The sequence below is a fragment of the Mercenaria mercenaria genome, chromosome 16 (assembly GCF_021730395.1).
Source record: "Mercenaria mercenaria strain notata chromosome 16, MADL_Memer_1, whole genome shotgun sequence".
NCBI classification, from domain to species: Eukaryota; Metazoa; Mollusca; class Bivalvia; order Venerida; family Veneridae; genus Mercenaria; species Mercenaria mercenaria.
In genome coordinates this window covers 42,595,080-42,607,824 of record NC_069376.1, presented here as the reverse complement: position 1 = coordinate 42,607,824, position 12,745 = coordinate 42,595,080, and positions in this window count along the sequence as shown.

Here is a 12,745-nt window from a genome sequence, read left to right as displayed (position 1 = left end):
TATTTATACCCCCACCAAACATGTTTGGGGGGGAGCTATATAGGAGTCCCGTCGAGTCCCGTTGCGTCGCGTCCCGTCGCAAAATCTGTTATTTCGCTTATTACTAAATGGATTTGATTCAAACCTTATCACCCGCATCATGTGACACAAGGTGCATAACTCTGACACTAATTTTTCATGAATTATGTCCCCTTTGTACTTAGAATTTATGGTTAATTTTGATGTATCTTCACTATATCTCAGTTATTATTAAATGGATTTGATTCAAACTTAAAATAGATGTTCCACCTCATCATGTGACACAAGTAGCATAACTCTGGCACTAATTTTTCATGAATTATGTCCCCTTTTACTTAGAATTTAAGGTTAATTTTGATGTATTTTCACTATATCTCCGTTATTACTAAATGGATTTGATTTAAACTTAAAATATATGTTCCACTTTATCACCCACATCATGTGACATAAGGTGCATAACCCTGGAATAAATTTTTCATGAATTATGTCCCCTTTTACTTAGAATTAACGGATAATTTTGATGCATTTTCACTACATCTCAGTTATTACCAAATGGATTTGATTCAAACTTAAAACAGATGTTCCATCTCATCACTCACATCATGTGACACAAGGTGCATAACGTTGACACCAATTTTTCATGAATTAACCCCTATTTTACTTAGAAGTTAAGGTTAATTTTGATGCATTTTCACTATATATCATTTTGATTGGCTTAGAACTAGAGGGAAGTAACCTTTTTTTAAACTTTTCTACTGAGGTACTTCCCCTTAAATTCCAAGAATTAGTCTATTTGTAGAAATTCTATTTTTAGATTTTCAATATTTTAGTTTTTTTTTCTAACTTTTTTATTATTAGTTCTATGTAAAAAGTAAATACATTTTTCTGTGGTAACATGTGTTGAGAAGACACTTTTTTGTATTCACTTTTAGTGTATCTCTAATATTAGAGATTTTTATATTTACCCCATCCCTCATCCTGGGCACATATACTAGACGAAGTACTCCAAAGACGAGTCAATTATTTTTTTAAGTATTTATTATTTTTTACGGGTTTTTTTTATATTATTCTAAGTATTTTTGAAATTTCTTATGGTTGCCATTCTTCTGTGACAAGACCATATGGTGGGGGTATAAGTCACTCCTGTGACAGTTCTAGTTGTTTTTTCAAACAACACTAATGTACTTATTAAGTAATAGAAAGAGCATTGAAACTCGAGGGTAAACGATTTGTACGAGGGGGCGTAGCCCCCGAGTATAAATCGTTTACCCGAGAGTTTTAATGTTCTTTCTGTTTTGTATCATAGCCATCCATATATGGTAGTTGTAGGCGTTCCACATTGCCATATACAGCAGTTCAGTGAGTACTTAAAATCCTTGCTTTACAAATGTGTAAAGCCCAGGTAAAATAAACCAATGCTAGAGCAGAAAATCAATAAAATACACGTCGCTGTCTACTGTTCCAGACATGCTGGCATACTTTCCTATCCAACAGTGCGGTAACTAGAGTGCGGGTATTAAATACCTGCACACTTTTAGTTACCGCACCCTGTAGTCAGAGTATACGAATTACCTGCACCAAATTTGTTAAGAAAAAACACCAAGCTATGATACAATAAAAAAATTCGTCTTGTTTATACTACCGAAATAAAGTTGTACGAGATTGTGACACGATCTCAAGACTTTTCAAGAAGTGGCGCGAAAACCTTTGCGCGTCGTTATATAAACTATTCCGACCAATTGGACTTCATGTCTTAAATAAAACCAATGAATATAGCCGACAGATAAATACAGGAAAGGTAATAAATTTACGAATCAAATAAATTGGAAATGCTGTCGTCGTCAATTAAATATTTTAATTAATATTAAAATAGTCCTTTTATAGGAGACATTTACTCCTTTTATCTTTCTATTTTGTGCGTAATGTAAAAATGAGTACAGCCCCTGATGTAGGAAAAAACTACCAAACTCCGTTCCATTCCCTGATCCCTAACGCATGATATGTACCCTTGCAACGCATTTTGTCGCTACCAAAACTCGGCCAAATCCATGTGATAAATCAGGTGATGCTTGCATGGTAAAGTTGGTTCCATTGAAACCCATGGTAGTTGAAGCTTTCCCCGAGTATGCCCCCTTGGGGCGTTTTGCCGTCTGAGAAATGAGACAGACAGTCGCTGTGGGCGTCATTAACAAGTATAGAAATCCAAGAAGACGGGAAAAGCAACCAAAGCGGCACAAAAAGCAAGCGGAAAGAAGAAATAATCATGACACATTGTGCGCATGCGTGCGGAACAAACTCTGTGTCATAATATCTGTCCCCATTTCATACATTGATATTTTCTATGGAGGCAGTAAACAGTTTTGAGCTATTAGTGTCGAATTGGCCAGGTCAAATTTACAAATAAGAGGCATTTTACGGATTGAAGTGGATATTTGAAGTTTAAAATAATAATAATTGCTAGAATTGAAGTTTCAGCGGCTAGAATTAAGTTTCACTTATTTAAAGAAAATCAGTTGAATTGCCTTGATCTTGATTGTATGACGTAATGACTTGCAGGAGCGTATACATGCTTCCTCTGAGCTAGCTTAAAGTGGGGTTGTCATTTTAGCAGGGGCCTCAGGAAAACTAGAATAGTGAAAAAACGGTACGGATGGCACATATATTTGAGCTTTTTTTCAGATTTTACAGTATAACCGGAGTATGGAACAGTGTAGCAGTTGGGGCTATCATTTGCAAGGAATTTCTACAGCGATTTGAAAATTGGCAAATTTAGCTTTTTTCGTCATCAGTTTCCGCGACCGGGAGAGCACAAAATTCAGGTCTTGTAAACAGAAAACTAGATATTAGAGATGTATTGCAGATGGTTTGTAACAATAGACATACAGTGATGTTAATGTTGCAATATCTTTATTTCAGGTGCGTGGTTACAGACTTTTGTGTGAGGTTTTGAAAGTTGGGTAGGCGACTCTAGGCCGAGGAGCTCAGAAAACTGTTTACTGCCTCCTATACAAATTTGTTTAAAATAATTTGAATTTCATATTTTATTGTTCAGTGTTTAAAGTTGTGTTTGATGTATAATACACGTATAATACCTTTCAGACATTGAATACATTCCACATCTTACCTACTGTCAATGTCAGAACATGCTCTAAAAGACACCAATTATTGGCAATAACGACGTCAAGTCTATGTTGAAAATTTATAATTGCAGCGGTGTATGTGTCCCTACTTATTGCACAGTTTTCTCTCTTGATTGCGACCTTAAATTCATCATATGTTCTTGGTGTAGGTTTATAGACCCTGTCTTTCAGATAACCCTATAAGAAAATTGTAGGGGGCTCAGGTTGGGAGAGTGGGGTGGCCATTCATAATCGGTCTTGAACGAAATTCCGCTTAATTTTTTATGTCCCCGAAGGGAGGCATATTAGTTTTCAACTGTCCGTTCGTTAGTCACAACGTTAACTTTTTGCATTAAGGCACTTTTCTAGCAAACCACTGCACCCAGGACCTTCAAACTTCACTTGCTGATAGTGCTCATTGAGTATACAACCCCTACTGACTTTGGGGTCACCAGATCAAAGGTCAAGGTCACAGGGGCCAACGTTAACTTTTTGCATGAAGGCACTTTACTCGCGAACCACTGCACCCAGGACCTTCAAACTACAAATGCTGATAGTACTTGTCGAGTACACGACCTCTACTAACTTTGGGGTCACCAAGTCAAAGGTCAAGGTCACAGGGGCCCGTTAATTTTTTGCATGAAGGAACTTTACACGAGAACCACTGCACCTATAATATTCAAACTTCATATGCTGATAGTACTCATCGAGATCACAACCTCTACTGACCTTGGGGTCACCAGATCAAACGTCAAGGTCATAGCGGCCAACGTTAACTTTTTGCATGAAGGAACTTTACCCGCGAACCACTGCACCCAGGATCTTCAAACTTCACATGCTGATAGTACTCATTGAGTACACGATCTCTACTGACTTTGGGGTCACCAGGTCAAAGGTCAAGGTCACAGGGACCAACGTTAACTTTTTGCATGAAGGCACTTTACTCGCGAACCACTGCACCCAGGACCTTCAAACTTCAAATGCTGATAATGCTCATTGAGTACACGACTCCTACTGACCTTGGGGTCACCAGATCAAAGGTCAAGGTCACAGAGGCTAACGTTAACTTTTTGCATGAAGGCACTTTACTCGCGAACCACTGCACCCAGGACCTTCAAGCTTCACATGTTGATAGTACTCATCGAGTACACGATTTCTACTGACTTTGGGGTCACCAGGTCAAAGGTCAAAGTCACAGGGGCCAACGTTAACTTTTTGCATGAATGCACTTTAATCGCGAACCACTGCACCCAGGACCTTCAAACTTCACATGCTGATAGCACTCATCGAGTACACGACTCCTGCTGACATTGGGATCACCAGGACAAAGGTCTAGGTCACAGGGGCCAACGTTTATTTTTTGCATGAAGGCATATTACTCGCGAACCACTGCACCCAGGACTTTCAAACTTCACGTGCTGATAGTACTCATCGAGTGCACGACCCCTACTTACCTTGGGGTCACCAGGTCAAAGGTCAAGGTCATAGGGACCAACGTTAACTTTTTGCATGAAGGCACTTTACTCGCGAACCACTGCACCCAGGACCTTCAAGCTTCACATGTTGATAGTACTCATCGAGTACACGACCCCTACTGACGTTGGGGCACCAGGTCAAAGGTCAAGGTCACAGGGTCCAACGTTAACTTTTTGCATTAAGGCACTTTACTCGCGAACCACTGCACCCAGGACCTTCAAACTTCACATGCTGATAGTACTGGTCGAGTACACGACCCCTACTGACCTTGGGGTCACCAGGTCAAAGGTCAAAGTCACAGGGGCCAACGTTAACTTTTTGCATGAAGGCACTTTACTCGCTAACCACTGCACCCAGGACCTTCAAACTTCACATGCTGATAGTACTTATTGAGTACATGACCCCTACTAACTTTGGGGTCACCAGGTCAAAGGTCAAGGTCACAGGGGCCAATGTTAACTTTTTGCATGAAGGCACTTTACTCGCGAACCACTGCACCCAGTACCTTCAAACTTCACATGCCAATAGTACTTATTAAGTACACGACCCCTATTGACTTTAGGGTCACCAGGTCAAAGGTCAAGGTCACCAGGTCAAAGGTCAAGGTGCTGTGGGGGCATTTGTCACCATTAGTGACAGCTCTTGTTTGTAATCATTCAAATCCGTCACCAGCTGTATGAGGAGTCGCCCCATCCTTCTGAAACCAAATAGTGTCTAGACTGATATCCTTCTTTCGTAATGCTGGCACTAATTTACTTCTCAGGAATTTAAATTACGGTCCTTATTCACTGTCTCAACATTTCCTTCTTCATTATCTTCAAAAAAGAATAGCTAATAGTTCCATTTACACTTAATGCAGCACACACTGTTATCTTCTCGGCATGCAAAGGATTCTCAATATAAAGATCAGGATTTTCAGTTCGCCAAAATCAACAGTTCGTCTTATCAACCTAGGCATTTAGATAAAAGTGTGCTTCGTCTGAGAAACAACTCTGATCAGCAATATGGCTATTCCCAGTCATCCAACTGGCAAAAAACAGTCTACTTGTAATGTCTGTAGGTTTTAAATGCTCCATATTAGAAATAATGTAAGGTTTCAGTTTTAAATCATATGTCAGCATTCTAAAGACACTTAAGAACTTGCCTTGCAGAATTAGCAATATCACCTAATACCTTATGAACAGACTTTGTAGCGTTTCGTAAATGATAGTCTTTACTATTTCAATGTTTTCAACAATTCTCACTGATCTTGGACGTCCATGGTTTCTATGTCTTCCATCTTCTACTGACCCTGTACCTTCAAACCTTCCTACAATTCTTTGGACCTGTTTCTTGTCCATCTTTCCTAATTTAGGGTACTTCTTTTTAATAGCTCTGATTACTGTTACAGGTAATTTACTTTGATAATATAATTTTACCACTTCAGAACATTTGTTCCTTGAACGGTGCCATCTTGAAACTGCCCACAGGAAATGACGTCATTGATGACGTCATGACGTCAACGTTTTGTCCGTACTTTTATGCTTATAAAAATATTCATCCATCCACTTTTGTTGATGTATAAATTGTTTTTGTAACTTATAAATGCTTAATATATCACGTTTTGTAATGTGGACAGATATTATGATACACTCTTATTGAGCCATTAGGTTAGATTCCGTCTTCAACCTCCTTCATCCATTTTCTGTAGTCCTGCGTCAACATACGGTTCTTCTCTTGAACCGATTGATACATCATTTTTCTTATGCCAACACCCACCTCAAATAAAATGAATTGATTTGCCATCGTCCGTATTTCTTTCCGGATGTCTTTTCATCAAAAGATTACATCATGCATAACCCGAAGGTTTTTTGATCTAGTCACCAAAATCGTAGAAACATTGTTGAATATATGTGAAATTCTTCACCTGGGATTCACTCAAACCAGTTATGTACCTTCACTTAGTATAAACTTGCAGAAACGGCCTCGAAGTTTGAGCCGAAGGTGTTTGACATAAAATCGTAAATCTAAAAATAGTCTAAGGCTTGGACGTTGCACACATTAGGTTTTATCTATAATTTACAGATTGCACTCCATTGTTTAGTTTAGTCAGTTTGTTTTTAGCTCGCCTGAACGCAATTCAGGGTGAGCAGTTGGCTAAAATGGATGGTCCATTGTTCTGCATCAACATTTTATTGCCCCAAATTTGTGTTGAGCATAGAGCGTTACTGCTGTCTGTTTGTACGTCGTTACTGCTGAGCGCTTGTTCATATGGAAATAATTTGAATTAACTTCTCTAGAGATAGATCTTCATCAGACTAGGTATGTTCTCTCCGACTTTTAGGCAAATGGGAACACTTGGTCTTTTTTTAATTGTGGGATGATAATTTTATTTCGTAAATAAATTACCTGTTATTACAGTCTGGATTTCTCTTCCCGTGTACCGGTTCCGCGTTTTTAGCCCTTGCCGGAATAGATTGTTTTTATCCACGCACCGGTGAATCACTTCCTGCTCACGCTGGATTTCTTAGTTTTCTGTTTCTTGCAAAGCGTTCGGACGCGTACTTTAGGTCTAAAAAACTTAATAAAAGTTTGCTTTTGGTAAGCTTGAATTATGTCTGAGGTAGAAGAGGACACTGGGAAGTATTCTGACGGCGAGACAAACTCGCCAGTCTCTGAACAGAGTCACAAACAAAAACCTTCATAAAAAAAGTCGAAGAAAAAGAAGAAATCTAGCAGATACAAGGATTTTGATAAACGATTCATTGCTCTCGAGTCGATGTTACAAAATGTACTTAGCCATAAAAATGTTCGGAGACAAACTCCAAAACAAAACAGTGAAAAACAATAAAACAAAGTCACAAAGACTCAGAGTTTCTTTTTCTGATGATTCTTCCCAGGTGAGTGATAGTGATTCTGTTTTGAGCAAGTCAGAGCACTCTTTTTTTGTATGCAGATACAGGGGTCTTCAGCTCTGACGAGAATGTGCTACCAACTCGTCCCCGTCACAAAGACGTGGAGTGGAGACAAGTAGAATCTGGTTTTGACGATGATTTGAGGCCTTGACACACCCGTCACAAAGACGCGGAGCCAAAACTGTGACAGAAAATCTGACTCTGAAGATGCGTCTCGTGATCATAATTTGAATAATCATGAAACACGGGGCCTATATGGTCTTTTCGGAGACGATGCCATCACCAAGAAAAAGACATCAGAAGAGGGAATCGTAGCAGACAAGTCTCAAGTTGAAGTGCTTGAAGAATGTTATAGGTGTAAAACTCCAAATGATCTGACTGCTTTCTCCAAGGAAAATGAAGATCTTTTCCCAGTTGACTCAAAGAATGACATGTATCTGGAAGTTCCATCTTTGGATGAACTAGTGGAAACGTCGTATTTCATTGAAAAATTTGGAAAACAGCTTCTTTTGCAAATAAAGACAGTAATTCTTTATTTAATCAGCCTTCTAAAATGATTGAGAAGTTAGCCTCAAGGGCAACAGGCAGATCCTTTGGGACTCACTTGGCACCTGTATTTACAACAGCATCTTGGAAAATTGCTGTTCTATGTAACTAGTGCTAATGGTGATAAAGAAAGAGATATTTATATTTAAAGAGACATACATGTATTTGCAGTTTCTGTGAAAGATCAAGTTAAAAGGACAGGAGCTTTCCATCACATTGTAAGAAGGTCAGCAGCAATGACCGACACCAGATTGTATGAACAAGAAGACAGTAGAAACATTTCAAATCAACCGTTAACTAGTGACAGAATATTTGGCTTTAATCTTGAAGATCTCCTCAAGTCTAGAAAGGAAAGAAAGAAATAATAAGAGGACAAGCTTCCGAAGCAGAGAGATAGAAAGTGAAAATCGTGTGACAACCATGAATTTAGTACTAGTAAACGACGTGCGTATGATCCTAAACCAGGTCCAGGATCTAGAGGTGTCAATTGGAATATCTTTCGTATCCCACATGTACCAAGATCCAAGCACAAGTCAAACGGATATAGTGCACGAATTAGAGCCACTTTCACAAACATACACAAAACGCTCCAGTGGGGGCAACAGCCAAAACTAAGACTGGACCCAAATATGTAAGGACAAATAACAAATCACTCTGTAACTGTCATAGCAAAAATGCAGAGATAATTGTTGGCGAGTGCCTTTCTCACTTCCTTCCACAATGGAAGAAAATAACAACCGACAAATGAGTGATAGAAATTATAAAAAACGGCTACGAACGACAATTTCTAGAAATACATCCGTTTCGGGGTTTAAAAGCAACACATGTTCCTTTACTTCACAGTTCACACTTCAGAGTTCGCACTTCACAGTTCACAGTTCATAGTTCACAGCTCATACTTCACAGTTCACACTCCAGTGTTCGCAGTTCATTCTTCATAGTTCACACTTCAGGGTTCGCACTTCATAGTTCAAACTTCACACTTCATACTTCTTAATTCATACTTCACAGTTCAGAATTCACACTGCTTCTTCTTTGTACATATTACTACACTGTCAGACCAGTAGCCTTGATGAAACGTGTGGTTTGCCGCAGATCATCAGTGCCTCCATACAGTTTCTGGTGGATTGAAGTATCTATCGGCCAAGTTGCAGATCGCTCCTGGTCATGCCTTTTGCCTCTCTGGAGTATATGCTCCGTAGTCTGACCTTCCTCACCTCATGGACAGGTTGGTGATGGTACCAAGCTGTATTTCTTGTACATGCGAGTACTGGGCTTGTTGTGCCCTGAGCGAAGCCTGACCAGCATCACTTGTTAAGACCAATCAATGAGATAAAAAGCATCTTCCTCTATCCTTGATCTCGTTAATGTCTTGATGATGGTGACTTTCTCCTTGTAGCTCAGTGTTGTAGGTTGTTCTGACTGAGCTCCTAGCTTAGCCAGCTGGCCTGCCTCTTCATTGCCACAGTGGGATGGAATCCATTGAAGTGCTACTTTGCAGGTTAAACTCAAGCTCTGCATTCTCCTGGCTTGCTGCGGAGCTTTATTGTTGATCAGAGCTTCCATGACAGACAATACTTCTGTGAGAAAGACGACTGAGGAGCTTTCTTATGCCGAGTCTTGAACCATTGAGACGACTTTCAGTCTCTGCCTTGTGCTGCAGTGCTTTTCTGTGGCTGCATGTAGTGTTTCTCCCTTGCCAGATGGGTATTGAATGAAAACTCCTGCTCCTCTATCTTTGATGGCGCATGTGGCTGATCCATCTGTATAGAAATAAGTCCATGTTTCCGGAGGATAGTCTTCATTAATAATTGCCAGTGTGAGGCTCTTTCGAATACCTTCATCCTTTTGCTTCCCGCGGTCAAGATAAGGAACAGCAAGTCTCACAGTCACTGGGGACAGGTCATTGGCTAGTGGGTTTAGAATATATTTACTACCTAGGGGAGTCGTTGGTATGTTCAGTTCAGTTTTGAACTCTCGATTGAGTTTCTTTGCCTCGTGAACGAAGCTGCTACGTTTGAGCCGATTTTTGGTCTAGCCATCCAACTTGGCTTTCATGGGATGGTCTTAAAAAGACCTGAACTAAAAGCAGGACCTTTGTATGTCTACGTATTTTAATGTTATGACTACACAATTCACACTTAATACTTCACACCTTATACTTCACAGTTCTTATTTCACAGAAACTATGAAGTTCGGTGAGAAGTGTGAACTGTGAAGGATGAACTATGAAGTGTGAACTGAGAAGTGTGAACTGGGAAGTATGAACTATGAAATATGAACCATTAAGTGTGAACTTAATGGTTCATATTTCATATAGCATTATGTATCAAGTATAAAGCGTGAACTGTGAGCTATGAAGTGTGAAGTATGAACTATGAAGTCACCACCGGGCTTTCGTACCAATATCATTAAGTGTTTATTCTTCACATTCACTAGTTTTCAGACATTTTAAATTCCAGGGAAAGTAATCATTCTTACCTGCATTTACTAGAAATATATTCATTATTTTCTTTTTGCAATTCCAATCACCCCCACGTTAAGTGGAAGGGCATATAGATTTGGTCTTGTCTCTGCGTCCGTGCGGGCATCCGTCGGTCCGTCCGAAGTTCGTAATGCACCTAGCTTAAAAAGTATTTGATATAGATTGATGGAACTTTGCACGAGTCGTTACCATGATATGAACTTGCGAACCTCCTATTTTTCGTCTGGCTTCGACCTCTGTTTCTAGAGTTATGACCCCTAAAATAGTCAAAAATGCATATTGTCAACTTGTGACACGCCTAGCTCAACCTTGCATGAGTCTAAATCATGATATGAAAATGCACACCTTTTATCTTTCATCTGGGTCTGCCCCCTATTTCCAGAGCTGTGGCCCATGAAATCGTTAAAAATGCACATTTTCACCTTGTGACAATTTTCACCTTGTGACACACCTAGCTCAAAAATTATTTGATATAAATGAATGAAAACTTGCACGAGTCTTTAACATGATATAAACATGCACACATCTTATTTTTGACTGGCTACACCCCCCCCCCCCCCCCCCCCCCCCCCCCCCCACTACCCACCCTCCCCCTATTTTTATAGTTATTAGCTATTAGCTCACCTGAGCACAAAGTACTTAAGGTGAGCTTTTGTAATCGCCCTATGCCCGTCGTCCGTCCGTCGTCAACAATTTGACTGTTAACACTTTAGAGGTCACAATTTTGACCTAATCTTAATGAAACTTGGTCAGAATGTTACCCTTACTAAAGTCTTGGACGAGTTTGATATTGGGTCATCTAGGGACAGAAACTAGGTCACCAGATCAAATCAAAGGAAAAGCGTGTTAACACTCTAGAGGTCACAATTTTGGCCCAATCTTAATGAATCTTGGTCAGAGTGTTACCCTCAATAAAATTTTGGATGAGTTTGATATTGGGTCATCTTGGATCAAAAACTAAGTCACCAGGTCAGTCAGATCAAAGGAAAAGCTTATACACTATAGAGGTCACAATTTTGGCCCAATCTTAATGAAACTTGGTCAGAATGTTTGTCTAATGTTATTCTGACCAAATTTAATGAAGATCAATGGAAAATTACAGCTTCTATCGCATACACAATGTTTGTCTTTGATTTGACCTAGTGACCTACTTTTGAACCCAAAATGAACCATATTCACAATCAGCCTAGATTTTATCAAGGCAAGTATTCTGACTTAATTTCATGAAAATAAATTGAAAAAATACAGCTTCTATCGCATACAAAACGTTTTTCTTTGATTTGACCTAATGACCTATTTTTGACCCCAGATGACTTATATTCGAATTTGACCTAGATTTCATCAAGGCAATCATTCTGATTAAATTTTGTAAAGAACAACCTAGATTTGCGATAGAGGCTGTATTTTACAATTAGTAAAATACAGCCTCTATCGCAAATCTAGGTTGTTCTTTGATTTGACCTAGTGACCTTGTTTTTGACCCAAGATGACCCACATTCGAAGTTGGCCTTGAGTTCATCAAGGCAATTATTTTGACTAAATTTCATGAAGATCAATTGGAAAATACAGTATCTATCGCATACACAACGTTTTTCTTTGAATTAACCTAGAGACCTAGTTTTGACCCCAGTTTACCCATTTTCGAGCCTGGCCTAGATTTCATCAAGGCAATCATTCTGACCAAATTTCATGAAGATAAATTGAAAAAAAGGCTCTAGTGCATACACAAGCTAAATGTTGACAGAGTCGACAGATGACAGACAGACTGATGACAGACGACGGACGCCGGACATCGAGCGATCACAATAACTCACCTGAGTACTGTATTACACTGCAATGTGATGCTGTCAAAACCCTTGGTCATAGAAGTGTTACATTTATGTTAGAGTGTTTTCTTCAAAATAGGTAGCTATGTATGACAGTCATGTTGATATTGCACGGTTTATAGGCACACAGACACACTAAATAGGAAAATGACGCGGGACAAAAAAGGATTCAATAGTCCTCAGTTTGTTTGCTTGTTGTTGCTTTTTAGGGATGTTGTTGTTGTTTTGTGTGTGTGCGTACGTGCGTGCCTGCCTGCGCGTGCGCGTATGCGTGTGCGTTTTGTTTTTGCTCTGTACAGCAGTTTTACTTATTTTCTTTGCAAAGTTTTGCTGAATCCATACGTCAGATCTATGCTTGACATGCAGATAGCATTTTCGTAA